At 53.8% G+C, this 23307-nt stretch overlaps 1 protein-coding gene across 3 annotated transcripts in view; it reads right to left on the reverse strand.

Moving 5' to 3' along the window:
* LOC142151404 (uncharacterized) overlaps positions 1 to 21367 on the reverse strand; it is a 49699-nt gene extending 28332 nt beyond the window's left edge. For 2 of the 3 annotated variants that reach the window (XM_075207004.1, XM_075207002.1), the window contains exons 1-2: positions 17979 to 21255; positions 16006 to 16200 (exon numbers count right to left, since the gene is read on the reverse strand). The gene's annotated coding sequence lies outside the window, so the exon portion shown is untranslated. Of the gene's footprint in view, positions 1 to 16005; positions 16201 to 17978; positions 21256 to 21280 lie in introns of those variants that run through there. The other variant, XM_075207003.1, reaches the window with a different exon arrangement.
* Between the last annotated feature and the right edge of the window lie 1940 nt (positions 21368 to 23307).

Consider the following 23307-nt stretch of genomic DNA (forward strand, 5'->3'; position numbering starts at 1 on the left):
GAGGGGATAGGAGGTGAGGAGGAAGAGGTGAGGAGGGTAGGGACTGTGGGGAGGAGAGAGGGGATAGGAGGTGAGGAGGCTAGGGACAGTGGGGAGGAGGAGAGAGAGGGGATAGGAGGTGAGGAGGAAGAGGTGAGAAGGGTAGGGACTGTGGGGAGGAGGAGAGAGGGGGTAGGAGGTGAGGAGGAAGAGGTAGGAGAGGTGAGGAAGCTAGGGACAGTAGGGAGGAGGAGAGAGGGGATAGGAGGTGAGGAGGAAGAGATAGGAGAGGTGAGGAGGCTAGGGACAGTGGAAAGGAGGAGAGAAAGGGGATAGGAGGTGAGGAGAAAGAGGTAGGAGAGGTGAGGAAGCTAGGGACAGTGGGGAGGAGGAGAGAGAGGGTATAGGAGGTGAGGAGGAAGAGGTAGGAGAGGCGAGGAGGCTAGGGACAGTGGGGAGGAGGAGAGAGGGTATAGGAGGTGAGGAGGAAGAGGTAGGAGAGGTGAGGAGGCTAGGGACAGTGGGGAGGAGGAGAGAGGGTATAGGATGTGAGGAGGAAGAGGTAGGAGAGGTGAGGAGGCTAGGGACAGTGGGGAGGAGAGAGAGGGTATAGGAGGTGAGAAGGAAGAGGTAAGAGAGGTGAGGAGGCTAGAGACTGTTGGGAAGGGGGAGAGAGGGGATATGAGGTGAGGAGGCTAGGGACAGTGGGGAGGAGGAGAGAGAGGGGATAGGAAGTGAGGAGGAAGAGGTAAGAGAGGTGAGGAGGCAAGGGACAGTGGGGAGGAGGAGAGAGGGTATAGGAGGTGAGGAGGCTAGGGACAGTGGGGAGGAGGAGAGAGAGAGGATAGGAGCTAAAGAGGAAGAGGTAGGAGAGGTGAGGAGGCTAGGGACTGTGAGGAGGAGGAGAGAGGGTATAGGAGGTGAGAAGGAAGAGGTAAGAGAGGTGAGGAGGCTAGAGACTGTTGGGAAGGGGGAGAGAGGGGATATGAGGTGAGGAGTAAGAGGTATGGGAGGTGAGGAGGCTAGGGACAGTGGGGAGGAGGAGAGAGAGGGGATAGGAGGTGAGGAGGGTAGGGACTGTGGGGAGGAGGAGAGAGGGGATAGGAGGTGAGGAGGAAGAGGTAGGAGAGGTGAGGAGGCTAGGGACAGTGGGGAGGAGGAGAGAGAGGGGATAGGAGGTGAGGAGGAAGAGGTAGGAGAGGTGAGGAAGCTAGGGACAGTGGGGAAGAGGAGAGAGAGGTGATAGGAGGTGAGGAGAAAGAGGTAGAAGAGGTGAGGAAGCTAGGGACAGTGGGGAGGAGGAGAGAGAGGGTATAGGAGGTGAGGAGGAAGAGGCGAGGAAGCTAGGGACTGTGGGGAGGAAGAGAGAGAGGGTATAGGAGGTGAGGAGGAAGAGGTAGGAGAGACGAGGAGGCTAGGGACAGTGGGGAGGAGGAGAGAGGGTATAGGAGGTGAGGAGGAAGAGGTAGGAGAGGTGAGGAGGCTAGGGACAGTGGGGAGGAGGAGAGAGAGGGGATAGGAGGTGAGGAGGAAGAGGTGAGGAGGGTAGGGACTGTGGGGAGGAGGAGAGAGGGGATAGGAGGTGAGGAGGGAGAGGTAGGGGAGGTGAGGAGGCTAGGGACAGTAGGGAGGAGGAGAGAGAGGGGATAGGAGGTGAGGAGGAAGAGGTGAGAAGGGTAGGGACTGTGGGGAGGAGGAGAGAGGGGATAGGAGGTGAGGAGGAAGAGGTAGGAGAGGTGAGGAGGCTAGGGACAGTGGGGAGGAGGAGAGAGAGGGGATAGGAGGTGAGAAGGAAGAGGTAGGAGAGGTGAGGAAGCTAAGGACAGTGGGGAGGAGGAGAGAGAGGGGATAGTAGGTGAGGAGGAAGAGGTAGGAGGTGAGGAAGCTAGGGACAGTGGGGAGGAGGAGAGAGAGGGTATAGGAGGTGGAGGAAGAGGTAGGAGAGGCGAGGAAGCTAGGGACTGTGGGGAGGAGGAGAGAGAGGGTATAGGAGGTGAGGAGGAAGAGGTAGGAGAGGTGAGGAGGCTAAGGACAGTGGGGAGGAGGAGAGAGAGGGTATAGGAGGTGAGGAGGAAGAGGTAGGAGAGGTGAGTAGGCTAGGGACAGTGGGGAGGAGGAGAGAGGGTATAGGAGGTGAGGAGGAAGAGGTAGGAAAGGTGAGGAGGCTAGAGACAGTGGGGAGGAGGAGAGAGGGTATAGGAGGTGAGGAGGAAGAGGTAGGAGAGGTAAGGAGGCTAGGGACAGTGGGGAGGAGGAGAGAGAGGAGATAGGAGGTAAGGAGTAAGAGGTAGGGGAGGTGAGGAGCCTAGGGACTGTGAGGAGGAGAGAGGGGATAGGAGATCAGGAGGAAGAGGTAGGAGAGGTGAGGAGGCTAGGGACAGAGGGTAGGAGTAGAGAGAGGGGATAGGAGGTGAGGAGGAAGAGGTAGGAGAGGCGAGGAGGCTAGGGACAGTGGGGAGGAGAGAGAGGGGATAGGAGGTTAGGAGGAAGAGGTAGGGGAGGTGAGGAGGCTAGAGACTGTTGGGAAGGGGGAGAGAGGGGATATGAGGTGAGGAGGCTAGGGACAGTGGGGAGGAGGAGAGAGAGGGGATAGGAAGTGAGGAGGAAGAGGTAAGAGAGGTGAGGAGGCAAGGGACAGTGGGGAGGAGGAGAGAGGGTATAGGAGGTGAGGAGGCTAGGGACAGTGGGGAGGAGGAGAGAGAGAGGATAGGAGGTAAAGAGGAAGAGGTAGGAGAGGTGAGGAGGCTAGGGACTGTGAGGAGGAGGAGAGAGGGTATAGGAGGTGAGAAGGAAGAGGTAAGAGAGGTGAGGAGGCTAGAGACTGTTGGGAAGGGGGAGAGAGGGGATATGAGGTGAGGAGTAAGAGGTATGGGAGGTGAGGAGGCTAGGGACAGTGGGGAGGAGGAGAGAGAGGGGATAGGAGGTGAGGAGGGTAGGGACTGTGGGGAGGAGGAGAGAGGGGATAGGAGGTGAGGAGGAAGAGGTAGGGGAGGTGAGGAGGCTATGGACAGTGGGGAGGAGGAGAGAGGGTATAGGAGGTGAGGAGGAAGAGGTAGGAGAGGTAAGGAGGCTAGGGACAGTGGGGAGGAGGAGAGAGAGGGGATAGGAGGTAAGGAGGAAGAGGTAGGAGAGGTGAGGAGGCTAGGGACTGTGAGGAGGAGAGAGGGGATAGGAGGTGAGGAGGAAGAGGTAGGAGAGGTGAGGAGGCTAGGGACAGAGGGTAGGAGTAGAGAGAGGGGATAGGAGGTGAGGAGGAAGAAGTAGGAGAGGTGAGGAGGCTAGGGACAGTGGGGAGGAGGAGAGAGAGGGGATAGGAGGTGAGGAGGAAGAGGTAGGAGAGGTGAGGAGGCTAGGGACAGTGGGGAGGAGGAGAGAGGGGATAGGAGGTGAGGAGAAGGAGGTAAGAGAGGTGAGGAGGCTAGGGACTGTGGAGAGGAGGAGAGAGGGGATAGGAGGTGAGGAGGAAGAGGTAGAAGAGGTGAGGAAGCTAGGGACAGTGGGAAGGAGGAGAGAGGGGATAGGAGGTGAGGAGGAAGAGGAAAGAAAGGTGAGGAGGCTAGGGACTGTGGGGAGAAGGAGAGAGGGGATGGGAGGTCAGGAGGAAGAGGTAGGAGGTGAGGAAGCTAGGGACAGTGGGGAGGAGGAGAGAGAGGGTATAGGAAGTGAGGAGGAAGAGGTAGGAGAGGTGATGAGGCTAGGGACAGTGGGGAGGAGGAGAGAGGGTATAGGAGGTGAGGAGGAAGAGGTAAGAGAGGTGAGGGGGCAAGGGACAGTGGGGAGGAGGAGAGAGGGTATAGGAGGTGAGGAGGCTAGGGACAGTGGGGAGGAGGAGAGAGAGAGGATAGGAGGTAAAGAGGAAGAGGTAGGAGAGGTGAGGAGGCTAGGGACTGTGAGGAGGAGGAGAGAGGGTATAGGAGGTGAGAAGGAAGAGGTAAGAGAGGTGAGGAGGCTAGAGACTGTTGGGAAGGGGGAGAGAGGGGATATGAGGTGAGGAGGGTAGGGACTGTGGGGAGGAGGAGAGAGGGGATAGGAGGTGAGGAGGAAGAGGTAGGGGAGGTGAGGAGGCTATGGACAGTGGGGAGGAGGAGAGAGGGTATAGGAGGTGAGGAGGAAGAGGTAGGAGAGGTAAGGAGGCTAGGGACAGTGGGGAGGAGGAGAGAGAGGGGATAGGAGGTAAGGAGGAAGAGGTAGGAGAGGTGAGGAGGCTAGGGACTGTGAGGAGGAGAGAGGGGATAGGAGGTGAGGAGGAAGAGGTAGGAGAGGTGAGGAGGGTAGGAGTAGAGAGAGGGGATAGGAGGTGAGGAGGAAGAAGTAGGAGAGGTGAGGAGGCTAGGGACAGTGGGGAGGAGGAGAGAGAGGGGATAGGAGGTGAGGAGGAAGAGGTAGGAGAGGTGAGGAGGCTAGGGACAGTGGGGAGGAGGAGAGAGGGGATAGGAGGTGAGGAGAAGGAGGTAAGAGAGGTGAGGAGGCTAGGGACTGTGGAGAGGAGGAGAGAGGGGATAGGAGGTGAGGAGGAAGAGGTAGAAGAGGTGAGGAAGCTAGGGACAGTGGGAAGGAGGAGAGAGGGGATAGGAGGTGAGGAGGAAGAGGAAAGAAAGGTGAGGAGGCTAGGGACTGTGGGGAGAAGGAGAGAGGGGATGGGAGGTCAGGAGGAAGAGGTAGGAGGTGAGGAAGCTAGGGACAGTGGGGAGGAGGAGAGAGAGGGTATAGGAAGTGAGGAGGAAGAGGTAGGAGAGGTGATGAGGCTAGGGACAGTGGGGAGGAGGAGAGAGGGTATAGGAGGTGAGGAGGAAGAGGTAAGAGAGGTGAGGAGGCTAGGGACTGTGGGGAGGAGGAGAGAGGGGATAGGAGGTGAGGAGGAAGAGGTAAGAAAGGTGAGGAGGCTAGGGACTGTGGGGAGAAGGAGAGAGGGGATAGGAGGTCAGGAGGAAGAGGTAGGAGAGGTGAGCAGGCTAGGGACAGTGGGGAGGAGGAGAGAGGGTATAGGAGGTGAGGAGGAAGAGGTAGGAGAGGTTAGGAGGCTAGGGACAGTGGGGAGGAGGAGAGAGGGTATAGGAGGTGAGGAGGAAGAGGTAGGAGAGGTAAGGAGGCTAGGGACAGTGGGGAGGAGGAGAGAGAGGGGATAGGAGGTGAGGAGGAAGAGGTAGAAGAGGTGAGGAAGCTAGGGACAGTGGGAAGGAGGAGAGAGGGGATAGGAGGTGAGGAGGAAGAGGAAAGAAAGGTGAGGAGGCTAGGGACTGTGGGGAGAAGGAGAGAGGGGATGGGAGGTCAGGAGGAAGAGGTAGGAGAGGTGAGGAGGCTAGGGACAGTGGGGAGGAGGAGAGAGGGTATAGGAGGTGAGGAGGAAGAGGAAGGAGAGGTGAGGAGGATAGGGACTGTGGGGAGGAGGAGAGAGGGGATAGGAGGTGAGGAGGAAGAGGTAGAAGTGGTGAGGAAGCTAGGGACAGTGGGAAGGAGGAGAGAGGGGATAGGAGGTGAGGAGGAAGAGGAAAGAAAGGTGAGGAGGCTAGGGACTGTGGGGAGAAGGAGAGAGGGGATGGGAGGTCAGGAGGAAGAGGTAGGAGAGGTGAGGAGGCTAGGGACAGTGGGTAGGAGGAGAGAGGGTATAGGAGGTGAGGAGGAAGAGGAGGGAGAGGTGAGGAGGCTAGGGACAGTGGGGAGGAGGAGAGAGAGGGGATAGGAGGTGAGGAGGAAGAGGTAGGAGAGGTGAGGAAGCTAGGGACAGAGGGGAGGAGGAGAGAGAGGGAATAGGAGGTGAGGAGGAAGAGGTAGGAGAGGTGAGGAGGCTAGGGACAGTGGGGAGGAGGAGAGAGGGGGATAGGAGGTGAGGAGGAAGAGGTAGGAGAGGTGAGGAGGCTAGGGACAGTGGGGAGGAGGAGAGAGGGGATAGGAGGTGAGGAGGAAGAGGAAAGAAAGGTGAGGAGGCTAGGGACTGTGGGGAGAAGGAGAGAGGGGATAGGAGGTGAGGAGGGAGAGGTAGGGGAGGTGAGGAGGCTAGGGACAGTAGGGAGGAGGAGAGAGAGGGGATAGGAGGTGAGGAGGAAGAGGTGAGAAGGGTAGGGACTGTGGGGAGGAGGAGAGAGGGGATAGGAGGTGAGGAGGAAGAGGTAGGAGAGGTGAGGAGGCTAGGGACAGTGGGGAGGAGGAGAGAGAGGGGATAGGAGGTGAGAAGGAAGAGGTAGGAGAGGTGAGGAAGCTAAGGACAGTGGGGAGGAGGAGAGAGAGGGGATAGTAGGTGAGGAGGAAGAGGTAGGAGGTGAGGAAGCTAGGGACAGTGGGGAGGAGGAGAGAGAGGGTATAGGAGGTGAGGAGGAAGAGGTAGGAGAGGCGAGGAAGCTAGGGACTGTGGGGAGGAGGAGAGAGAGGGTATAGGAGGTGAGGAGGAAGAGGTAGGAGAGGTGAGGAGGCTACGGACAGTGGGGAGGAGGAGAGAGAGGGTATAGGAGGTGAGGAGGAAGAGGTAGGAGAGGTGAGTAGGCTAGGGACAGTGGGGAGGAGGAGAGAGGGTATAGGAGGTGAGGAGGAAGAGGTAGGAAAGGTGAGGAGGCTAGAGACAGTGGGGAGGAGGAGAGAGGGTATAGGAGGTGAGGAGGAAGAGGTAGGAGAGGTAAGGAGGCTAGGGACAGTGGGGAGGAGGAGAGAGAGGAGATAGGAGGTAAGGAGTAAGAGGTAGGGGAGGTGAGGAGCCTAGGGACTGTGAGGAGGAGAGAGGGGATAGGAGATCAGGAGGAAGAGGTAGGAGAGGTGAGGAGGCTAGGGACAGAGGGTAGGAGTAGAGAGAGGGGATAGGAGGTGAGGAGGAAGAGGTAGGAGAGGCGAGGAGGCTAGGGACAGTGGGGAGGAGAGAGAGGGGATAGGAGGTTAGGAGGAAGAGGTAGGGGAGGTGAGGAGGCTAGAGACTGTTGGGAAGGGGGAGAGAGGGGATATGAGGTGAGGAGGCTAGGGACAGTGGGGAGGAGGAGAGAGAGGGGATAGGAAGTGAGGAGGAAGAGGTAAGAGAGGTGAGGAGGCAAGGGACAGTGGGGAGGAGGAGAGAGGGTATAGGAGGTGAGGAGGCTAGGGACAGTGGGGAGGAGGAGAGAGAGAGGATAGGAGGTAAAGAGGAAGAGGTAGGAGAGGTGAGGAGGCTAGGGACTGTGAGGAGGAGGAGAGAGGGTATAGGAGGTGAGAAGGAAGAGGTAAGAGAGGTGAGGAGGCTAGAGACTGTTGGGAAGGGGGAGAGAGGGGATATGAGGTGAGGAGTAAGAGGTATGGGAGGTGAGGAGGCTAGGGACAGTGGGGAGGAGGAGAGAGAGGGGATAGGAGGTGAGGAGGGTAGGGACTGTGGGGAGGAGGAGAGAGGGGATAGGAGGTGAGGAGGAAGAGGTAGGGGAGGTGAGGAGGCTATGGACAGTGGGGAGGAGGAGAGAGGGTATAGGAGGTGAGGAGGAAGAGGTAGGAGAGGTAAGGAGGCTAGGGACAGTGGGGAGGAGGAGAGAGAGGGGATAGGAGGTAAGGAGGAAGAGGTAGGAGAGGTGAGGAGGCTAGGGACTGTGAGGAGGAGAGAGGGGATAGGAGGTGAGGAGGAAGAGGTAGGAGAGGTGAGGAGGCTAGGGACAGAGGGTAGGAGTAGAGAGAGGGGATAGGAGGTGAGGAGGAAGAAGTAGGAGAGGTGAGGAGGCTAGGGACAGTGGGGAGGAGGAGAGAGAGGGGATAGGAGGTGAGGAGGAAGAGGTAGGAGAGGTGAGGAGGCTAGGGACAGTGGGGAGGAGGAGAGTGGGGATAGGAGGTGAGGAGAAGGAGGTAAGAGAGGTGAGGAGGCTAGGGACTGTGGAGAGGAGGAGAGAGGGGATAGGAGGTGAGGAGGAAGAGGTAGAAGAGGTGAGGAAGCTAGGGACAGTGGGAAGGAGGAGAGAGGGGATAGGAGGTGAGGAGGAAGAGGAAAGAAAGGTGAGGAGGCTAGGGACTGTGGGGAGAAGGAGAGAGGGGATGGGAGGTCAGGAGGAAGAGGTAGGAGGTGAGGAAGCTAGGGACAGTGGGGAGGAGGAGAGAGAGGGTATAGGAAGTGAGGAGGAAGAGGTAGGAGAGGTGATGAGGCTAGGGACAGTGGGGAGGAGGAGAGAGGGTATAGGAGGTGAGGAGGAAGAGGTAAGAGAGGTGAGGAGGCAAGGGACAGTGGGGAGGAGGAGAGAGGGTATAGGAGGTGAGGAGGCTAGGGACAGTGGGGAGGAGGAGAGAGAGAGGATAGGAGGTAAAGAGGAAGAGGTAGGAGAGGTAAGGAGGCTAGGGACTGTGAGGAGGAGGAGAGAGGGTATAGGAGGTGAGAAGGAAGAGGTAAGAGAGGTGAGGAGGCTAGAGACTGTTGGGAAGGGGGAGAGAGGGGATATGAGGTGAGGAGGGTAGGGACTGTGGGGAGGAGGAGAGAGGGGATAGGAGGTGAGGAGGAAGAGGTAGGGGAGGTGAGGAGGCTATGGACAGTGGGGAGGAGGAGAGAGGGTATAGGAGGTGAGGAGGAAGAGGTAGGAGAGGTAAGGAGGCTAGGGACAGTGGGGAGGAGGAGAGAGAGGGGATAGGAGGTAAGGAGGAAGAGGTAGGAGAGGTGAGGAGGCTAGGGACTGTGAGGAGGAGAGAGGGGATAGGAGGTGAGGAGGAAGAGGTAGGAGAGGTGAGGAGGGTAGGAGTAGAGAGAGGGGATAGGAGGTGAGGAGGAAGAAGTAGGAGAGGTGAGGAGGCTAGGGACAGTGGGGAGGAGGAGAGAGAGGGGATAGGAGGTGAGGAGGAAGAGGTAGGAGAGGTGAGGAGGCTAGGGACAGTGGGGAGGAGGAGAGAGGGGATAGGAGGTGAGGAGAAGGAGGTAAGAGAGGTGAGGAGGCTAGGGACTGTGGAGAGGAGGAGAGAGGGGATAGGAGGTGAGGAGGAAGAGGTAGAAGAGGTGAGGAAGCTAGGGACAGTGGGAAGGAGGAGAGAGGTGATAGGAGGTGAGGAGGAAGAGGAAAGAAAGGTGAGGAGGCTAGGGACTGTGGGGAGAAGGAGAGAGGGGATGGGAGGTCAGGAGGAAGAGGTAGGAGGTGAGGAAGCTAGGGACAGTGGGGAGGAGGAGAGAGAGGGTATAGGAAGTGAGGAGGAAGAGGTAGGAGAGGTGATGAGGCTAGGGACAGTGGGGAGGAGGAGAGAGGGTATAGGAGGTGAGGAGGAAGAGGTAAGAGAGGTGAGGAGGCTAGGGACTGTGGGGAGGAGGAGAGAGGGGATAGGAGGTGAGGAGGAAGAGGTAAGAAAGGTGAGGAGGCTAGGGAATGTGGGGAGAAGGAGAGAGGGGATAGGAGGTCAGGAGGAAGAGGTAGGAGAGGTGAGCAGGCTAGGGACAGTGGGGAGGAGGAGAGAGGGTATAGGAGGTGAGGAGGAAGAGGTAGGAGAGGTTAGGAGGCTAGGGACAGTGGGGAGGAGGAGAGAGGGTATAGGAGGTGAGGAGGAAGAGGTAGGAGAGGTAAGGAGGCTAGGGACAGTGGGGAGGAGGAGAGAGAGGGGATAGGAGGTGAGGAGGAAGAGGTAGAAGAGGTGAGGAAGCTAGGGACAGTGGGAAGGAGGAGAGAGGGGATAGGAGGTGAGGAGGAAGAGGAAAGAAAGGTGAGGAGGCTAGGGACTGTGGGGAGAAGGAGAGAGGGGATGGGAGGTCAGGAGGAAGAGGTAGGAGAGGTGAGGAGGCTAGGGACAGTGGGGAGGAGGAGAGAGGGTATAGGAGGTGAGGAGGAAGAGGAAGGAGAGGTGAGGAGGATAGGGACTGTGGGGAGGAGGAGAGAGGGGATAGGAGGTGAGGAGGAAGAGGTAGAAGTGGTGAGGAAGCTAGGGACAGTGGGAAGGAGGAGAGAGGGGATAGGAGGTGAGGAGGAAGAGGAAAGAAAGGTGAGGAGGCTAGGGACTGTGGGGAGAAGGAGAGAGGGGATGGGAGGTCAGGAGGAAGAGGTAGGAGAGGTGAGGAGGCTAGGGACAGTGGGTAGGAGGAGAGAGGGTATAGGAGGTGAGGAGGAAGAGGAGGGAGAGGTGAGGAGGCTAGGGACAGTGGGGAGGAGGAGAGAGAGGGGATAGGAGGTGAGGAGGAAGAGGTAGGAGAGGTGAGGAAGCTAGGGACAGAGGGGAGGAGGAGAGAGAGGGAATAGGAGGTGAGGAGGAAGAGGTAGGAGAGGTGAGGAGGCTAGGGACAGTGGGGAGGAGGAGAGAGGGGGATAGGAGGTGAGGAGGAAGAGGTAGGAGAGGTGAGGAGGCTAGGGACAGTGGGGAGGAGGAGAGAGGGGATAGGAGGTGAGGAGGAAGAGGAAAGAAAGGTGAGGAGGCTAGGGACTGTGGGGAGAAGGAGAGAGGGGATGGGAGGTCAGGAGGAAGAGGTAGGAGAGGTGAGGAAGCTAGGGACAGTGGGGAGGAGGAGAGAGAGGGTATAGGAAGTGAGAAGGAAGAGGTAGGAGAGGTGATGAGGCTAGGGACAGTGGGGAGGTGGAGAGAGGGGATAGGAGGTGAGGAGGAAGAGGTAAGAAAGGTGAGGAGGCTAGGGACTGTGGGGAGAAGGAGAGAGGGGATAGGAGGTGAGGAGGAAGAGGTAGGAGAGTTGAGGAGGCTAGGGACAGTGGGGAGGAGGAGAGAGGGTATAGGAGGTGAGGAGGAAGAAGTAGGAGAGGTAAGGAGGCTAGGGACAGTGGGGAGGAGGAGAGAGAGGGGATAGGAGGTAAGGAGGAAGAGGTAGGAGAGGTGAGGAGGCTAGGGACAGTGGGGAGGAGGAGAGAGGGGATAGGAGGTGAGGAGAAGGAGGTAAGAGAGGTGAGGAGGCTAGGGACTGTGGAGAGGAGGAGAGAGGGGATAGGAGGTGAGGAGGAAGAGGTAGAAGAGGTGAGGAAGCTAGGGACAGTGGGAAGGAGGAGAGAGGGGATAGGAGGAAGAGGAAAGAAAGGTGAGGAGGCTAGGGACTGTGGGGAGAAGGAGAGAGGGGATGGGAGGTCAGGAGGAAAAGGTAGGAGAGGTGAGGAGGCTAGGGACAGTGGGGAGGAGGAGAGAGGGTATAGGAGGTGAGGAGGAAGAGGAAGGAGAGGTGAGGAGGCTAGGGACTGTGGGGAGGAGGAGAGAGGGGATAGGAGGTGAGGAGGAAGAGGTAGAAGTGGTGAGGAAGCTAGGGACAGTGGGAAGGAGGAGAGAGGGGATAGGAGGTGAGGAGGAAGAGGAAAGAAAGGTGAGGAGGCTAGGGACTGTGGGGAGAAGGAGAGAGGGGATGGGAGGTCAGGAGGAAGAGGTAGGAGAGGTGAGGAGGCTAGGGACAGTGGGGAGGAGGAGAGAGGGTATAGGAGGTGAGGAGGAAGAGGAAGGAGAGGTGAGGAGGCTAGGGACAGTGGGGAGGAGGAGAGAGAGGGGATAGGAGGTGAGGAAAAAGAGGTAGGAGAGGTGAGGAAGCTAGGGACAGAGGGGAGGAGGAGAGAGAGAAAATAGGAGGTGAGGAGGAAGAGGTAGGAGAGGTGAGGAGGCTAGGGATAGTGGGGAGGAGGAGAGAGGGGGATAGGAGGTGAGGAGGAAGAGGTAGGAGAGGTGAGGAGGCTAGGGACAGTGGGGAGGAGGAGAGAGGGTATAGGAGGTGAGGAGGAAGAGGTAGGAGAGGTGAGGAGGCTAGGGACAGTGGGGAGGTGGAGAGAGAGGGGATAGGAGGTGAGGAGGAAGAGGTAGGAGAGGTGAGGAGGCTAGGGACAGTGGGGAGGAGGAGAGAGGGTATAGGAGGTGAGGAGGAAGAGGTAGGAGAGGTGAGGAGGCTAGGGACAGTGGGGAGGAGGAGAGAGAGGGGATAGGAGGTGAGGAGGAATAGGTAGGAGAGGTGAGGAGGCTGGGGACAGTGGGGAGGAGGAGAGAGAGGGGATAGGTGAGGAGGAAGAGGTAGGAGAGGTGAGGAGGCTAGGGACAGTGGGGAGGAGGAGAGAGGGTATAGGAGGTGAGGAGGAAGAGGTAGGAGAGGTGAGGAGGCTAGGGACAGTGGGGAGGAGGAGAGAGAGGGGATAGGAGGTAAGGAGGAAGAGGTAGGAGAGGTGAGGAGGCTAGGGACTATGAGGAGGAGGAGAGAGGGGATAGGAGGTGAGGAGGAAGAGGTTGGAGAGGTGAGGAGGCTAGGGACAGTGGGGAGGAGGAGAGAGGGGATAGGAGGTCAGGAGGAAGAGGTAGGAGAGGTGAGGAAGCTAGGAACAGTGGGGAGGAGGAGAGAGGGGATAGGAGGTGAGGAGGAAGAGGTTGGAGAGGTGATGAGGCTAGGGACAGTGGGGAGGAGAAGAGAGGGGATAGGAGGTGAGGAGGAAGAGGTAGGAGAGGTGAGGAGGCTGGGGACAGTGGGGAGGAGGAGAGAGGGTATAGGAGCTGAGGAGGAAGAGGAAGGAGAGGTGAAGAGGAAGGAGAGGTGAGGAGGAAGAGGAAGGAGAGGTGAGAAGGCTAGGGACAGTGGAGAGGAGGAGAGAGGGGATAGGAGGTAAGGAGGAAGAGGTAGGAGAGGTGAGGAGGCTAGGGACAGTGGGGAGGAGGAGAGAAAGGGATAGGAGGTGAGGAGGAAGAGGTAGGAGAGGTGAGGAAGCTAGGGACAGTGGGGAGGAGGAGAGAGGGTATAGGAGGTGAGGAGGAAGAGGTAGGAGAGGCGAGGAGGCTAGGACTGTGGGGAGGGGGAGAGAGGGTATAGGAGGTGAGGAGGAAGAGGTAGGAGAGGTGAGGAGGCTAGGGACAGTAGGGAGGAGAGAAGGTATAGGAGGTGAGGAGGAAGAGGTAGGAGAGGTGAGGAGGCTAGGGACAGTGGGGAGGAGGATAGAGAGGGGATAGGAGGTAAAGAGGAAGAGGTAGGAGAGGTGAGGAGGCTAGGCACTGTGAGGAGAGAGAGGGGATAGGAGGTCAGGAGGAAGAGGTAGGCGAGGTGAGGAGGCTAGGGACGGAGGGGAGGAGTAGAGAGGGGATAGGAGGTGAGGAGGAAGAGGTAGGAGAGGTGAGGAGGCTAGGGACAGTGGGGAGGAGGAGAGAGAGGGATAGGAGATGAGGAGGAAGAGGTAGGAGAGGTGAGGAGGCTAGGGACAGTGGGGAGGAGGAGAGAGGGTATAGGAGGTGAGGAGGAAGAGGTAAGAGACGGTGAGGAGGCTAGGGACTGTGGGGAGGAGGAGAGAGGGGATAGGAGGTGAGGAGGAAGAGGTAGGAGAGGTGCGGAAGCTAGGAACAGTGGGGAGGAGGAGAGAGGGGATAGGAGGTGAGGAGGAAGAGGTTGGAGAGGTGATGAGGCTAGGGACAGTGGGGAGGAGAAGAGAGGGGATAGGAGGTCAGGAGGAAGAGGTAGGAGAGGTGAGGAGGCTAGGGACAGTGGGGAGGAGGAGAGAGGGGATAGGAGGTGAGGAGGAAGAGGTAGGAGAGGTGAGGAGGCTGGGGACAGTGGGGAGGAGGAGAGAGGGTATAGGAGCTGAGGAGGAAGAGGAAGGAGAGGTGAGGAGGAAGAGGAAGGAGAGGTGAGAAGGCTAGGGACAGTGGGGAGGAGGAGAGAGGGGATAGGAGGTAAGGAGGAAGAGGTAGGAGAGGTGAGGAGGCTAGGGACGGAGGGGAGGAGTAGAGAGAGGGGATAGGAGGTGAGGAGGAAGAGGTAGGAGAGGTGAGGAGGCTAGGAACTGTGGGGAGGAGGAGAGAGGGGATAGGAGGTGAGGAGGAAGATGGTAGGGGAGGTGAGGAGGCTAGGGACAGTGGGGAGGAGTAGAGAGAGGGGATAGGAGGTGAGGAGGAAGAGGTAGGAGAGGTGAGGAGGCTAGGGACAGTGGGGAGGAGGAGAGAAATGGGATAGGAGGAAGTGGTAGGTCTTCATACGGCAACACGAAATCTGGGCACAATGTGCCCTTTAATTTTGAGGAAAATTGTGTGCTCATCCACAATTTAGTCCCGTTTATGAGTGGATTTTGGGAGTCTAACTGCCAAGACCACATTTGCATGTTAAAAGCGGCTGTGGTCACAATTACATGATGCTGTCAATGTGGTGGGACCTATAAAATATAGCATAGAAAACTGCCGCCAACGCATCTCAGACATCGAAGGGAGATTGAAGGAGAAGATGGCAGAGGAGAGAAGAGCAGCTGCAGGGACTGGTGGAGGGCCCGCTCTGGTGATGACATACACCTCATATGAGGAGGAGTTCAAACAGCTGATCCCAATTGAGCTCCTCCAAAAATTAACGTGCAGGACACAAACAGACCTCTGTCAAAACCTAAGGCTGGTGAGTAATATGTAATGGTTCAAATGTTTATCCTTTGTGGTCAAACAGCAATCCTGCAGCATGTAAATGTTTGACTGTTCTGCACATTGAAAACAGAAGCTTGTACATTGTTAAATGTGTTTTGTTTTTTCTTTTCATAGTGAAAATATTTTGCACAAGCAAAATATATTAATATCAAACCTTTCAATATGTTCTACACACAGGGTCCTCACAAGCAGACGGCACCAGCAGTCGGTAGCCTGGAGGATGAGCACTCCTTAGAAGGTAAATCCTATGTTGTAGTAGGAAGAAAAAAATGCTATTAAACATTTTTTCCATTTTCTAAGGAACATCACAAGGCACAAGGGAGGCCAATGTGGCCACACCACAACCAGAGGCACCAGACGTGGGCACTGAGCAGTATATCACCTTAGAGACGGTGTCTACATTCCCGGCAGCTGAGGAATCTGTGCAGGCTGTACCAACACCCAGTCTACCGACTTCCACACCCAGCCAACCTCAACCTGCAGCAGAGCCTAATTTGGCTGAATCAATTCAGCATTTTAGTAGAGTGCAAGAAAATTTAGTGGCATTCCCCCAGGACCTGAGAGGTATTTAGCACCAGCTATCAAAAGGCTTTTGATGTTTGCGAAATATACAAGACTCCCAACAAAGGATGTCTACCTCCTTGGAAAGGATCCATTCCAGCCTTATCCAATTAAACACAGGACTAACCAATCTAACTGGGGCTGTTTGAGAACTTTTTGAGAATTTAGTGTGTGTGTGGCCAATTATTGTCACAGTGCCCTCACCATCAGTTGGCAGCTCCGTCAGCACTACCTCAGCCTGTCATTACCCACTACTCCAGTGCGTAGTAGAGACCGTATTAGTGGTGGAAGACGGGCATCCACAAGCCGGGCAAAGACACCTGAGCCCACGGCCAAAAAAAATAAATAAATAAAGTTTTTTGTAATACATTTATGGCAAAGTGCCTTTTTTCTTTCTGCAAGTCAGACAAGTGTCATTGTGGAGATTGTGTGGTTTATTTTGTTTGAAATGTAGGTAGAAAATAAATAATTTCTTTAGGCACACTGGTATTACCAAAGTTCATTGTACTTAAGATGTTTAGATCAGCAATCTGTATAAATTTGTGGTATTATTTTTATCTTACAATGATGCTTAAATAGTTATTTTTAAACACATGCATATACCCTTAAAATGAGGTTGTGACAGGATGGACCACCAATGCCACCGTGTCTGTTGTTGCTGGGAACCGACTGAGCTTACTTTGCCACCGTTCCCAAACGTTATCCCAAATACGCCCCTCCTTTCGCAATAGGAGGAGCCTGCTGCCACCACTAGGCTCCTACAACGGCACCTAGAACCACTTCCTTCTGTGTAACTCTCCCTGCTAGGGGCACCCCTTTGCTGGTACACCTGGGCTGGTATACCTTACCTCTTCCTTTAGATCAGATCTGATCTATAGGTGGTGTGGTGTACCCTGGTGGGATCTATAGGTGGTGTGGTGTAACCTGGTGGGATCTATAGGTGGTGTGGTGTAATCCGGTGGGATCTATAAGTGGTGTGGTGTACCCTGGTGGAATCTATAGGTGGTTTAGTGTAACCTGGTGGGATCTATAGGTGGTGTGGTGTAACCTGGTGGGATCTATAAGTGGTGTGGTATGACCTGGTGGGATCTCAGGTGGTGTGGTGTGACCTGATGGGATCTATAGGTGGTGTGGTGTGACCTGGTGCGATCTCAGGTGGTGTGGTGTGACCTGGTGGGATCTATAGGTGGTGAGGTGTTGTATGTGTTTGTCACTTACTTCTTAATAGAGTGATGATGTTATTGGGAGATGTTCCTTTTGTTTGGTCCTTTCTCTTCCTGTTCTTAGTTCGGTGGATGTTCCCGGAAAGGATAATTTTTGGTGTTCCTTCAGAGTGAAGTGGATACTTGGTTATATTCCTCTTGTTGGGTATTGGTGCACTTGTTCCGTGGATAAGTCCTGAAGTAGTTTGTCCTGTTGAAGAAGCAGATGAGTCACAGAATGTGGGTCGTATTTTGGACCCCCCCAAAAAGATGGAAGTTCTGATATTTATTATTCTATGTTACAAGAGCAGCTGAAGATCAGGGAGACGTGTTCTGCAAATGTGGTGGATAATGGGAGATATTTACCCAGCAGGAGAACAATAAAATGGTGATAGTACCAGTAATAGGGCACAATGTATAATGGTTAGGTACGTGTGACTAGGTAGTGTGGGGGCAGCTATAGTACAGGTCACATGGGGTGAGCCTGTGTCTGTGGGCTGAGCTGTGTAACCTGCCCAGGGAATCTGCTGCCGAGTGGCTGCGCTCAGCAGAGCTCCTGAAGTAATGGGGAGGGCAGGAGCTGGGTGACACAATGCTGCTGGTTGTGGGGGTCTTCAAAATCCCATGTGTTTCATCCTGGTTGTGGACTTCATCAGGGTAATGGTGTAAGTGACTGTGTAGTAGGAATGGTGGTGTGTACATAGCTTGTGGGAGGGGGAGGTGGGTGCGTGTGGGAGGGGGAGGTGGGTGCGTGTGGGAGGGGGAGGTAGGTGCATGTGGGAGAGGTAGAGGGCGGGGATCAGGACACTCTGTACTGAAGAGTAATGGAGGGGAGGAGTTATGGGAGGGGATCCTGATGATGTAGATGTCTGTGTATGGTGGGGGGCAGTATCTAAAGGACTCCATAGGTGTCTATGGTAAGGACAGGTAGGTCGCTGCAGATGTGAGCAGAGGACTTGGACCTGCTCAGGTCTGATATCATGTAGGAAAGACTGTCAGTCATAACGTGCACACAGTGTAATACAGTGTATTAGGGTATATGAAGTGTGAAAGCCCTGTAGGAGATCCTACATAAAGAGTAGGAGCGGCTCCTTACATTGCTAGGATTAGGGCAACAGTTCTGGACCTACTGGTTCATGACTTACAGATCATACTATACAAGTGATCATCATCATCATAATCATTTATTTATAAGGGGCCACAGATTCCGTAGTGCCGGGCAGTCATCTTACAGATGTGACAAACATGACTACAATAAGTATTATGACTGACACAGATAATAACAGTGACATGAATACAATTAAACGGAATAACGTTTCCATGGATGGTCTCGAGCTAGGATTGAAAACATCAGGTAGAGGAGGATTCATAAAATACTAAAGGGTCTCCGGCGCTAATAGGCAATAAAACAAACAAATGAATATAGATAGGACATCAAGTGCAGCAAATCAAACAGAGGAAGTGCAAATCCTCTAAATAAATACAGAAACAGAAAAGCAGATTGCGCATAAGATGTCCTTAATAAAGAGAGATACAGTATGGTAATAAGACCAAACCAATAATGGATATAAATTGATATTTACTAAGTATACAGATGGTTAAAACAATTTAATACATGTACCAATATAACACATGATCCAGTGCACAGGCTCAATGACCCTTAGAAAAAAACAACACAAAATGTGTTTTATATTCCACAGAACTTCCAAAATTTCCAAGAAATGTCCTAGAACAATTGGATAAAAAATGTTAGACAAAAGATGTATACAAAGGCTCCGTAATGTCAAATCACAACATAGCTTCAGATGACAACTTGCCACATACTGAATAAAGCGATGGGGGTGATTAATTATACACCTCTTTAATGTTGGTTATATCGCATTCATATGGCAGCGGTAAATTGCAAATATAAAAAGTATATCCGTCTTGCATATCTTAATGTAGCCAAAATAGAATGAATCCAGCCATAGATAAAGGGGTCAAGCTTACCCGCCTCGACAGTCCAGATTGAAAATGTAAGTCCGCCGTCTGAGCGGCTAGGCGGTCAAAACGAAACTTGAATATTGGTGCGCACCAGTGAATCCGTCCGGACAACCACAGAGTTAGGTGGAAGGTTCCTTGAAAGAGCTTTGTAACTATAAAGAACGCCTCTGGAGACAATGTAACAAGGGTCTTCATATTCATATTAAGACATAACAACAAGATCATACGAGGGAGACAGACATGAGGATGAGAGGACCCTGCCTGTGAGAGCTGGAGGGAGACTGAGACGTTGTGGGTTACACTGATGTGGATGAGTCTCTGTACTGCGCTGCGGAATTAGTGGCGCTATATAAATAAAGAGATGATGATAAATATGTTATATGTGTATACTAAAGAGTATAATGCTAACAAATGGTGTCTATTTGCTTGACTGTAGGAAGGACTCCTGGTGGTATATTTACTAAAGTGCAAGTTTGTAAAAGTGGAGATGTTGCCTATAGCAACCAATCAGATTCCAGTAACCATTTATTTAGTACATTCCACAAAATAAACTATAAACAACATTTCCATTTTTCAAAACCGCAGTTTAGTAAAATATACCCCTCTCCAGCACTAGACAAGCTATGTGTTAGTGACACTTGGTGAGGAGGTGGTTGGGTAGGAGGTGATAGTAGAGGGATGTGGGGTAATGGGGGTAGAAGGAGGGGATGGGGGCTAGTCTCCAGCAATAGACAAGCTATGTGTTAGTGGTACTTGGTGATGGGTGGTTGGGTAGGAGGTGATAGTAGGGGGATGTGGGGTAATGGGGGTAGAAGGAGGGGGATGGGGGCTAGTCTCCAGCACTAGACAAGCTATGTGTTAGTGACGCTTGGAGAGGGGTGGTTGGGTAGGAGGTGATAGTAGGGGTGATGTGAGGTAACGGAGGTAGAAGGAGGGGGATGGGGGCTAGTCTCCAGCACTAGACAAGCTATGTGTTAGTGGCACTTGGAGAGGGGTGGTTGGGTAGGAGGTGATAGTAGGGGTGATGTGAGGTAATGGAGGTAGAAGGAGGGGGATGGGGACTAGTCTCCAGCACTAGACAAGCTATGTGTTAGTGGTACCTGGTGAGGGGGTGGTTGGGTAGGTGATAGTAGGGGGATGTGGGGTAATGGGGGTAGAAGGCGGGGATGGGGGCTAGTCTCCAGCACTAGACAAGCTATGTGTTAGTGACACTTGGAGAGGGGTGGTTGGGTAGGAGGTGATAGTAGGAGGGATAGGGGGTAATGGGGGTAGAAGCATAGTTGCCTACTCTCCCGGAATGTCCGGGAGACTTCCGGAATTTTGGGAGTTCTCCCGGACTCCTGAGAGAGCAGGCAAAAATCCCAGATCCCAAAGTCGCCGCTGTTGAAGATGGCGGGGGGGGGGGGGGGGCGGAGCTAAACGGGGCATCGTGGCCCCGCCACTTGCTGCGATTGGCCAAAATGGGTTAAGATTGACAGGGGCGGAGCCTAACGGCGCACCACGCGAGGCCACGCCCCCTCGATGGACCCCCTCGCGGACAGCTGCCTCTTAAAGTTGGCAAGTATGGGTAGAAGGAGGGGATGGGGGCTAGTCTCCAGCACTAGACAAGCTATGTGTTAGTGGCACTTGGTGAGGGGGTGGTTGGGTAGGAGGTGATAGTAGGGCGATGTGAGGTAATGGGGGGTAGAAGGAGGGGGATGGGGGCTAGTCTCCAGCACTAGACAAGCTATGTGTTAGTGACACTTGGTGAGGGGTGGTTGGGTAGGAGGTGATAGTAGTGGGGATGTGAGGTAATGGGGGATAGAAGGAGAGGATGGGGGCTAGTCTCCAGCACTAGACAAGCTACGTGTTAGTGACACTTGGTGAGGGGGTGGTTGGGTAGGAGGTGATAGTAGGGGGATGTGGGGTAATGGGGGTAGAAGGAGGGGGATGGGGGCTAGTCTCCAGCACTAGACAAGCCACGTGTTAGTGACACTTGGTGAGGGGGTGGTTGGGTAGTAGGTGATAGTAGGGGGATGTGGGGTAATGGGGATAGAAGGAGGGGGATGGGGGCTAGTCTCCAGCACTAGACAAGCTATGTGTTAGTGGCACTTGGAGAGGGGTGGTTGGGTAGGAGGTGATAGTAGGGGTGATGTGAGGTAATGGAGGTAGAAGGAGGGGGATGGGGACTAGTCTCCAGCACTAGACAAGCTATGTGTTAGTGGTACCTGGTGAGGGGGTGGTTGGGTAGGTGATAGTAGGGGGATGTGGGGTAATGGGGGTAGAAGGCGGGGATGGGGGTTAGTCTCCAGCACTAGACAAGCTATGTGTTAGTGACACTTGGAGAGGGGTGGTTGGGTAGGAGGTGATAGTAGGAGGGATAGGGGGTAATGGGGGTAGAAGCATAGTTGCCTACTCTCCCGGAATGTCCGGGAGACTTCCGGATTTTTGGGAGTTCTCCCGGACTCCTGAGAGAGCAGGCAAAAATCCCGGATCCCAAAGTCGCCGCTGTTGAAGATGGCGGGGGGGGGGGGGGGGGGGCGGAGCTAAACGGGGCATCGTGGCGCCGCCACTTGCTGCGATTGGCCAAAATGGGTTAAGATTGACAGGGGCGGAGCCTAATGGCGCACCACGCGAGGCCACGCCCCCTCGATGGACCCCCTCGCGGACAGCTGCCTCTTAAAGTTGGCAAGTATGGGTAGAAGGAGGGGATGGGGGCTAGTCTCCAGCACTAGACAAGCTATGTGTTAGTGGCACTTGGTGAGGGGGTGGTTGGGTAGGAGGTGATAGTAGGGCGATGTGAGGTAATGGGGGGTAGAAGGAGAGGATGGGGGCTAGTCTCCAGCACTAGACAAGCTATGTGTTAGTGACACTTGGTGAGGGGTGGTTGGGTAGGAGGTGATAGTAGTGGGGATGTGAGGTAATGGGGGATAGAAGGAGAGGATGGGGGCTAGTCTCCAGCACTAGACAAGCTATGTGTTAGTGACACTTGGTGAGGGGTGATTGGGTAGGAGGTGATAGTAGAGGGATGTGAGGTAATGGGGGTAGAAGGAGGGGGAGGGGGATGGGGGCTAGTCATGGTGTGTGAGTCCCTCTGTGGTGTATGGGGTGTAGCTGGTCTGGGTATTAAGTCTCTCACAGCTCTGCCATAATAACCAGCTCTGCTATTACTAACAGCCTTCTGCTGACTGCAGCAAGAGCACAATGAGGATTATGTAGCAGCTGATGTGAGAGCTCAGCCGCATGTATGAAGTCCTTATCGCCGGGAGGCTGCACATAAACATGGGGTAATTCCCGCTGTCTGTTATATTATTATAGGGAGATATTACCTCAGCATTGTACAGGGCCCGGATGTAGTCCAGGGTCTAAGATGGCGTAGCCACGCTCCCTGCGCAGTGTAAATTGTTGTATGGGGCGGAGATTTAGTTTTAAGACTGATAGTGTGTCTGGGAGACTACGGGAAAATGGCAGCCGCTGTCCTGAATTGAGGACAATACATTTTTACTTACTTAAATAGTATATTAAAAAGATTCTATTACTTTATTGTCCTCAGTGCAGGACAGCGGCGGCCATTTTCCCATAGTCTCCTAGACACTATTGGACTTACAGATGTATTTCCGCCCCTGACAGCAACTTACACAGCACAGGGGGCGTGGCTACATGATCTCTCACGCGCCATCTTAGAGCCTGGACTACATCCGGGCCCTGTATAATAATACATCAGACAGTGACGACTACTGCCCGGTGCCCGCGGTCTATAGAAGTACAAGGGTGTGAGACTGGTTATATATTATAATAGTATAACATCCATGTGGTTATATTCTACATACATTGCTGTATAGATTGTAGGATCACAGTTATACCTGTCATCTAGTCATTACATGAGTCCTGTACAGTCATATTATAATACTGTGTATTACTGACCTATATATTATGTACTGATTAGAAAGTGATTTTATGATATTTTTAAAAGACTTTTGGGCAAATAAATGTTATAAAAATATTTTGCACAGTTTACTGACTGTTTCTGTTGGTACATAATACTCTGTTATATTTACTGTTCTTTTGTTCAGACAATTATTAGGGGATTGCAGACCAACTGCAACTGGTGTGTTTTTGTTCCACAGATTATCAAACTCCAGACGGGATTATTATTATTATTATCTTTAATTTATAAGGCGCCACAAAGGGTCCGCAGCGCCGGACATGACATATACAGAACACAGTGATCCATGAAACAACATGATACAGAAATAACAGATATATACACACACAGACACAGATAACATGGTGTAAATCAGATTATTTCTGGGACAATGAGTGAAAGTGATGGTAGAAATCAGCGAGAAGTAGGCTGAAGCCTAACAACAGGGCTTAGGGAAGCAGCCAAGAGGTACAGGGGGTGATGGAATAGTAGAAGGAGCACACAAGGAAAGAGGACCCTGCTCCTGAGAACTTACATCCTAAAGGAAAGGGGGAGACACAAATAGGGTGGTACTAACTGGGGGAGAGAGCTGGGACACGGGAGATAGGAGGAGGACTGATAGACATGAATAAAGAAGTGAGTCTTAAGGGCACGCTTGAAGCCTTTGAGAGTAGATGCTAACTTGATGGAACATGGAAGATTGTTCCACAGCTGGGGAGCAGCCCGGGCAAAGTCCTGGAGGTGGGAGTGAGAAGAGGGGATCAGTGAAGTAGTGAGGCGGCGGTCACAGGCAGAGCGAAGGGGGCGGTTAGGAGTGTAGGTAGAGATGAGATTGGAGATGTAGGGAGGGGAGGATTAATAGCTTTGAAGGTGAGGGTGAGGAGTTTAAATTTAATTCTGTAGGCCATGGGAGCCAATGTAGTGACAGTTGGAGGGAGACAGCAGAGATAGAGCGGCGGGGGAGAAAAAATGAGGCGAGCAGCAGCATTGAGGATAGACTTAAGAGGGTCAAGGTGAGAATCAGGTAGGCCAGAAAGAAGGAGGTTACAGTAGTCAAGGCGAGAGATTACAAGCCCGTGAACAAGGGTTTTCGTAGCTTCTGTGGTGCGAAAGGGGCGTATTTTGGATATATTCCGAAGCTGGAGTAGCAGGATTTTGAGAGGGACAGAATGTGAGGCTTGAAGGAGAGGGAGGAATTAAGGATGACCCCCAAGCCATCAGACTTGAGGGACAGAAACGAGGGTTGTGTTATTAACAGTAATAGAGAGGGGTGGAGGTGGGAGAGTACTGTAAGTTCAGTCTTGGAAATATTGAGTTTAAGAAGCGTTGGGTCATCCAAGATGAGATGGCCGCGAGACAGCAGGAGACACGAGACAGAAGGGAAAGTGAGAGGGTAGGGGATGAAAGATAGATTTGGGTATCATCTGCATA

Source organism: Mixophyes fleayi, chromosome 4 (genome assembly GCF_038048845.1).
Source record: "Mixophyes fleayi isolate aMixFle1 chromosome 4, aMixFle1.hap1, whole genome shotgun sequence".
Taxonomy (NCBI): Eukaryota; Metazoa; Chordata; class Amphibia; order Anura; family Limnodynastidae; genus Mixophyes; species Mixophyes fleayi.